This window comes from Patella vulgata, chromosome 9 (genome assembly GCF_932274485.2).
Source record: "Patella vulgata chromosome 9, xgPatVulg1.2, whole genome shotgun sequence".
Lineage (NCBI taxonomy): Eukaryota > Metazoa > Mollusca > Gastropoda > Patellidae > Patella > Patella vulgata.
Genome location: NC_065887.2, coordinates 24,631,261 through 24,640,471, shown reverse-complemented (window position 1 = coordinate 24,640,471; position 9,211 = coordinate 24,631,261).

The following is a 9,211-nucleotide window of genomic DNA, read 5'->3' as shown; positions in this document are numbered from 1 at the left end:
ACACACTGTATGGTGTATGCCCGTCTTCATTAGCCCAGATCGGAGCAGAACAGTAGGACGTTAAACCCCATTTCATTTCATTTCATTTTGCGGGGCAGGAATGCTACTTGACGAAAGGAATTGAGAAATTTTATTTCAAGAACTGCTAATGAAAAATATTAACGGTGCAGTTCAGTCCAAATTCCCAACCCATCCGACTGTCTATTCATTTTTATTCAGAGTTCAGAGGTGCAAGGGAATTATTGAAATGCAAGCGGTTGCCATGCAAGATACACCAACATTTTGCAAGAGATGGACAGAGAAAAAGCTAAAAAAAAATAGTCTTTGTACAATTAGGGGCCATAATCCAAGAAGTTACGGTCCGATATGCACGAATATCGAAAGGAACTGAGATATTTTGGATATCAACATATATTTTAAGTTTTATCAAAATCAGATAAAAATTGTGCCTTTTCGAGGGTCCACAACCTTGGTATGGCATACTTTTACACTATTTGCATACGAGGAGCGGCCATTTAGTCAGGCAGTTTCGGTCCAATTTTCACGAAAATCGGGATTTTTCGTACAATCGGGGACCATAATCCAAGACGTTACGGTTCGAATATAGAAAGGAACAAATATTTTTGGGTTATAAAAACACATTTCAAGTCACATAAAAATCGGATAAAAATTGTGACCTGTAGAGTGTCCACAAACAAATTGTTGACGGACGTCCGGAAGGACATGGCAACGACAATTGAACTATGTGTAGTCCCCAAATGACCTAATGTGTATCAAGTGGACGTTAAAACCCATTTCTCTCTCTCGCTCTCTATAAAGATTTGAAAAGAATTAAAGGAGCTAAATCGTTAATATTTGCGACTTAGAAATTGACACAAATGGGTCGCGGCGCATATAATAATATAATATGAATGTATATAAATGGTTTACATTCAATCTTTTCTGTTTTTACTGTAATTACTAATCAGTTATGTTCGACGAAATACGCCAGAAGTCTCAATCGAATTGCAATCTCTAGCGTCTGGTTATTCCAGTCTACACCGATAATATTTATTGCAAATGCTCTCCAGATAAAAATATGTCGTCACCGTTTGACATGACTTGTGGAATATGTCTAGCCTCGTTCTTCGAGTCCAATGGTACAATGTTTATTTTGTCTTAAATATTAGATATCAGAAGCCCACCTTTTCCCGGTAAGATTACAACATAAATGTTGATTTAAATTGACAAATAATTAGTGTTTTCAATGTCGAAGACTTTGAGTGATATTGAGTTAGAGACTTAGCTACTTTAATGTATTGCCATCGTAAAATGTCACTTTAAATAACCCTAGTTTATCGCGGATGTCTATGGATGCTTTACAAATCGCCCGAATGCTTATTGAAGATCATTCTAATTTGAGCACTGAATAACACGACACAAACCCATGCTCTCGGCTGTGTCTTAAAAGCTTGAAAAGCCGTTAGTGAAGATCGAAGATACAGTGGGTAATGTCGTAAAAAAGACAAGTCAATAACAAAACTCTTCGAGGAAAATATAGCTAAATTAGTCTGAAGAGTATTAACAAATTGGAATATAAAACAGATATAAAAGCTAGATTTGATTTGGCAGTGCTTATCTTTAAATGTCCTACACAATTAGTTCCGGAAGCAAAGTTATCCCCAGCCACCTCACTCAGTCGTTAAGATAAATGTTTTCACATCCTGACCGTTGAACAAATTTATTCTGAATGCAGCAATGTCTTCGATTATTTAGTAGTTTTAAATTAGATGGCCCCTATATCGTTATCATTTATAATATACTAATTTTTAAAATCTGTCTGCGCGACATGCGATATAAAATGTTATATCTATGTACAATAGAAATAGAAACTTTGAAGACAATAAATTTGTGGACCTTGAAGCTGCTACGGGCCGATGTTGTGGGGCAGTTGCGTGATGAAGGGGGAGAGGCGCGAGGAAGGGGAGGGGGGGGGGGGGCGGTGCTCGCAACCAGGAACGCGGTTCGGGTAACAACTGTTATCTTCTTCAATTGTGGATGTTCCATGAGAAAAGAAATAATACTTAACCTACGATCTTCCAATTCAATAGGAACTTAATTCCTGACAAACTTTGCAGGACATCCAGCTATAGTACAGTAGCCATTTTCTCTCAAACTTCCCTCTTCCTTACAGTAACAACCCGCCACTTATGGGACCCTTTCGAGTTTAGGGGTCCTGACGCTTAGATTTCATTGTGTTCAAAGTAGATCCACCCCTGAACGATCGAATCCTCACTCATACCACCCTCATAAGGTTTTCATATTTTGACGTTGAGTGATTGACTAACTGTAGACCTAGCTATGTCACTGCATTAATCACGTATAAGTGGCACCCTTGTGCTCAACAGTAGTGCAGGACGGGAGACCTGGTAAGGAATAACGTCTATTCGTTTGGGTGAAATAAAACATAGGATAGGTTCCGTGCACAGGTAAAAAAAAGCTTGATGATTCCGATAAAAGCAGGTCGTAGCGCCGTTAAATTTCCCTCATAATATAACAGCACACTGCTTTGACATATGCCAGTTTTCTATATTACGGGTGGTGCAGAACAGTAGGGCGTTTCATTTTTCGATTATTAACACCAATTAATTGTGTTCTATAGGATACATTCAGTAATATACAGATTGTGTTAGACCTACTCTATATCAGCATACAAATGAAAACTTCTGAAACAGAAAACTCTTGAAATGGTATATATTTTCTTACAGCTTGAAATCAATAGTGATATTCCAAGGTCACTAACCTCGGCAAACAATATACATATAGCCTTGCATTGCATTTTGAGTTTTAAATTACCGGTTTACCATTAGATTTTGAGTTTTAGATTACTAGTCTGTCATTAAATTAGTTGTCTTCGTCAGCCTCCACATTACCGTTAATATTTTTCATTACGGACAGAAATATAAGCCCACGCCACAAGCCGATGATTTAATTAAATACCGATCTTATTACAACTTAATCAAATCATATACTCAACTTGAGAAAGTATTCTCTTCCATTAAAACTTAAAGGGAATATTGCCAGGTTTTGAAGAAATATTTTAAAATCATTAATGAAGACGTGTTTATACCTAAACGTCTCTTCGTTCTATGTTGTATTCAATTTATATTTACCATGGTTATAATGTATATTGTATTTAATTTATTTTACCATGGTAATATATTGTATTTAATTTATTATTACCATGGCAATGATGTATATTGTATTTGATTTATTTTTACCATTGTAATGATGTAATATAATGTATTTAATTCATATTTACGATGCTAATAATGTATATTATATTTAATTTATTTTTTACCGTGGTAATGATATATACATGTATTGTATTTAATTTATTTTTACCATGGTAATGATGTACATGTATATTGTATTCAATTTATTTTTTACCATGGCAATGATGTATATTGTATTCAATTTATTTTTACCATGGTAATGATATATATTGTATTTAATTCATATTTACCATGCTAATAATGTATATTATATTCAGTTTACATTTACCACAGCAATAATATATAGTGTACGCTTGTATTTAATTTATTTATACCAATGTATATGCATAAACGTTAACCTTTAAATACGTACAACCTTCAAGCCGCCACAAATATAACCAATATCTAAGTATAACAGGTATTCATGACCACTAAGCACCAGACATGGTCGTGGGAACCGGGTGTGTGGGGCATTGACTCCCACTGGAATTTGCAAATACGTGTTAATTAGTTTTAACGATTGCCGTGGGGCCAAGCTTCCGGAATCTCATTTTGCTCGCTACACTTCTAGGCGCCATGTTGGGCTGCAAAAGTGTTCGTAAAATATCACTACATTTTGCACTACTCGCATTAATACCTCAAATATAACTTACCGTCTATTATATCTGAATTAATTTTTATTAACACCTCAATGATATATTATTTGTAGAATATACCATTAATGCCTCATAATTTATTTATCTTCCAATAGATAATTATCGTCTATTATATGTGAATTAATTATATATTATTTTTAGAATATCGTGATTAATTATTCTTAAATATTTGTAAGATGAATTTGTTGTAGAATCAACAACTTAACGGTCCTTAAGTTCGGACTCAATTACTACACATGTCTACATGGATGATTTTAAGTATACACTGACCTTAGAATTCTTACATTGAAAATACGACAATCAAAATCAAAATCTTACTTGAAGTGCAAAGATTACACTTAAATTTACACCAGAAGTTGTAAATTATGAAAAGGCATTCTTGCTATAATAGTTTAAAAATAGATAATGAAATATGAATATACTGAAAATTTCATTCAAATTACTCTATTCTGAGCGAAGTTATGAATGTTGGTGTAACGTAAATTGTTTATTATCGTAGCAATGGTATTGGACAAAGGAGACTAGTCTAGATTATCCATTTTATCGTTAAATTTTAAATTTAGCGGGCGTTCTAATCCACTTAAGTCTCTGCCATCCGATGACCTAGAGAGTTGGTTATAGGTTTGTCATGTTGATAAATGTCTAAATAATAGTTTATTTTACATTCGAAGCCAAAATAAAGACCTACAATTGGCAGATTTAACTCTTACTTAATACATCTATTGATACCCATGCATGAACACCCACACACACACATAAATATAACGTATACGTGCACACCACTGAAGGTGTGAGAGAGAGAGAGAAATGGGGATTAACGTCCACTCGACACAACTAGGTCATTTCGGGACTAACATATGGTTTAATTTTATTTCAATAATTCGCTTGCGCATAGGGGTCTTTAGCAATGGGAGATGCCGGGGGACCCGGAGAAAACCCACGAGGTTGGACAGGCGACCCTACTCCTTGTCACGTACAACCGGGGATTCGAAACCACGCCAGTGAACTCAATGACAGACTTTATGATACAGCGCGCGCACGCTAACCATTCAGCCATCCAAACCCCCAAGGTGTGAGAGTTACAATACTGAAATGAAATGCAATGAAATGGGGTTTAACGCCCTGTTCTGTGCCGACTGGGCTAAAGAATACGGGGCAATACTGAAATTTACCACCCGAGCGAGTATATTTTAATTGTAAACCGAGGTTTTGAATATGTGAGCAAAATAAGTCGGCTTTGTTCACAAACGATAACAAACTCCATTATCTCCGCCTCGTCGCACATCCATTTCCTCAAATTTGTCATCAGTATTTTAGTTCCGTTATCAGTCTGGAAACTGAATGTACAAAATCGATATGTTGCTGAAGATGACATTTGTTGTAGTCATCGTTAGACTAAGTATATGACTAATTTTTTGAGGTATGAACAGGGAGAATGCTACGGCTTTAGGTTAAGGAGGCCGTCGTCTAGCACGCACATCTCAGAAGGGCAGGGATTTATATACAGATTACGTATTAGATAAAAATGATAAAACATTGGCATGTTTATTATTGTTGCAATTTAAAATATATCTAGTAGATGCGAGTTCTATATTTTTCATTTTCTTCTACAAGAAGGTAATTCGTCTTATGACCTTGTCTTAGGCGTAAAATAATCTAGTACAGGCCCTGGGCATGGGAGATATTTATTTCTTTGAAAAGCATAAATGGTCCTTATTTACCGACCAGAACCGACAATGAACGTTCTTTTAATCGATATTGAATGAAATGGGGTTTAACGTCTTTGTTCTGCTAATGAAGACGGGCTTTAGTCGATACCGCACAAAGTATTGAAAAATTGACCGACATGGAAAGATGCGTTATAATAGATATGTATATTCTACACGTCATATCAAAAATTTAAATGATTTATAAAAATTGACCTAATTAAAAAAAAACAAAACAAACCCACCCTTTTCGGTTCGTGTCGGTAATTGGTAGGACCGTTTTGGTTCAAATTTCAATAATTTATAATTTTATGAAATCTTTCAAATTTTGGAAATGATGTTGGGTGGCCTAATGGTTAACGTTTGTGATTTCTGCGTATTGTGTCTTGTGACTCTTGTCCGTATATTTGTTTTGTGTAATTGTATGTGTGTGTGGTACCCCCCCCCCCCCCTGCCCTTTCTAATAAGGTTTGTCATTGAGTCAAGTGGCATGGTTTCGATTCCCCGGTTGTACGTCAAAAGGAGTAGTGTCGTCTGTCCAAACTCGTGGGTTTTCTCCGGGTCCTCCGGTTTCCTCTCACTACTAAAAGACCCCTACGCACAAGAGAATTATTGAAATATAAATTGAACAATATGTTAGTCCCGAAATGACTTAGTTTGTGTCGAGTGGACGTTAAACACTATCTCTCTCTCCCTCTCTCTCTCTAACAAGATGGGGGACTTAGTGTGTATGGCACTGGCCCACGAACCGTGAACGTTCCTCGGGATTTTGTTGGTTCTTCGTTTGACGAAAAAGTGAGGCCATTTTGTAACGGCAGTACGTTAAAGACCCCCTTATAGTTAGAAATCGAAATAAGATTAGGCTCTAGCGTCGCTGTCATGCCGAAATTTCCGCCATATAGTACACTGTATGGCGTATGCGAGTCTTCATTATCCCGGCTGGTGCAATAAAAGTAAGAGGTTGAATCCCATTTATTTCAATCAGGCGTTGATACCCCAGTGTAATAGGATAGTCATGAAGAGCTATGACTATTTTATGACATATGCACTAAAAGTAAGTAATCTATGGCAGCAGGGTATTGTACGCAGCTATAACTATCGTCTGCTCTGTAATCGATTTCCGATCAAGTTCTAAAATATGATGTTACACAACCTTATCTCCAATAACATGAACTTCACGATGACACTGTAGGGCGATTCCAGTTAATCAAATTACCACGTCTAATTAGATTTACAATAAGACAGTGTTAGATTCGACAATGCCATTTTTAATGATTCAACAGGGAATTGCAGCTAGGAAATAAAAACTCTCCAGAAAACGCTATAAATACTAGAAATGAAGAATTGGCTGATGGAATATACGGAGTCCGCTTCTTTTCTTTATGTTTACACAAAATAAATCAATAGAATAATTTGTATATAATACAAGTGTAACATAATTACAACATATATTCCTTTAAACTGGTTTTCTTCATTTAAGGAGATTAGCAATAATTTGGTATAATCGGATTAAAGTACCTGTACTCACACATAGTAATTCAATCTTTTAATTCTTATTAATTGATATTTTCCTTTCAAGTTTATAAGACAGTTTGAAGATTAAAGAAGTTTTTTCTCTAGATGTTTTATATTAAATAATTTTTCTGAAAAATATTTTAAATTAGTTTTAAAACATCAGCAATTTCATAAAAAGATTTTGATTCAAAGATTATAAATTAAGAAGAAAATTTGTTGAGACCATGTTACGAATGCTGTCTCAAAAGTCTTAAGTCTGAAAAGGATAGATCAATTGGGTTGAAACAAACTTTGTTACCAACAAGTACAACCATTGAATGAATCATAGACATAAGAACTGCAACGGTGGTGTTATTATTGTCTTCGTACTAGACCATCTTGTGAACCTACCTATTGAAATCACCAGAAATGGCAAAACTGGCTTTAGGGCAGTCACCAAGTACCTGCAACTGACAGGATTAACCTCAACACAAATACATGCCAACATGATCTCCAGTAAAGAAGTGGGCTGCGGAATTTAAGCGTGGCAGAGACAGCCTTGACGATGACAAGCGAACTGAAAGGCCAGAGGCGTAGCCGTGAAATATATATTGAGGGGGGGGGGGGGGCGCAAATGAAATTATATAAAACTAGAAGAATGCCCGGCTTCCGAAACCGGAAGTGGTAGACTAACGCCATCTGGCCTATGTTACTCCCCGGTCCGAGCTACCCCTATACCCCAAATTTCAGACTCGGGGCAGACCTAGTGTAGCCGCCAACCCCGAACAGACAGACAAACGACAGTCACAAATATTAGTATAGATAGATGTTGATAATCTGTGACGCCGGACGCACGACGTAGCGCGATAAAGAGAGTTTGGGAGGAGGGGCACCCCCATAATTTTTTTAAAGTTTCAGTCTTCTGTAAACACTGTTTTGGCATATTTTACACCAATACAATGTTTATAATGTTTAAGTCAGGGGGTGTCGTATGCATACTGGGATATGTACAGGTTTTATACAGACAGAATCTTAACTAATCCTAATAATTGTTGTAAATAAATAGGAGTTAGGGCCTACTATGTAATTTTTTTTTTTTTTTTGGGGGGGGGGGGCAAGTATATTCAGACCCCCCCCCCCGAAAAACAACCATTCAAGAAAACATTACTCGGGTGCATATGACATAGGGATGGCTGATCCACGATTGACCACTCGAGCACATTATTGCTCAGGAATGACAGAAGTTTCTGCAAGGGGGGGGGGGGTGCCAAAGCGCTTTACTGTCAAACAGAAAAGTGTCAGATTCCTGACGTCCTTGCAACATCGTTGGCAAAAGTGTGTCGCCTCAAAGTGGACTATGTAGAAAAATAAATGGAAACCACCGAGTTTGTATAGGTCTTCAACAGAAAGGCTTAGAACGTTTCAGCCAGCCCTCGTAATACAAATGTGAAAATGTCAAGTTTAGACATACATGTTGGATTTTGCCGTTAAAAGAGTAGCTTTCGTTATTGTTTTGGACCAAAATACACATATATATTATTTGTTTCGCTTTGATCGAAGGGTGGGCCAAGAGTGTGTGTGGGAGGGGGGGTTGTTAAATTATTTATCAATATCTGTCAGCTAGTGTCCGTTCTTCTCTGTTGAGTCATGGTGGTACACGATGGTTGGGGCGGGGGTGGGGGTGGTGCTCTGCTCGACGCCAATAGAAATTAAATGTGCATCCCCTGAATTGGTGCCCGTGCGTACAAACTATTCATGTATCCTTATTGCGTTCTTTATGGTCTTTGATTTCTGAACCTTATTGTTTAAACGAAGATGGCAGAACTGAAATATTTGTTGGCTCTACACAGAAACCTTTCTTTATTTCTTTAAATGCATTAATGACAGACGTTAAAGAAAATAAACCTTTCATAAAGCTCAATTATCATTGTTTTTTCCTGGTTATTGGCGTAATGGCTTTGCCAAATTCCTAGACAACCTGCCTGTTTATAGGCCTACTATAAATTTTTGAGTTGCAGACGATGGACAATGCCTGAACTTCAAATTCAGTAATAGGTAAATGAATTAGATACTTCAACTCAGACAGCGATAAAACGTCTTA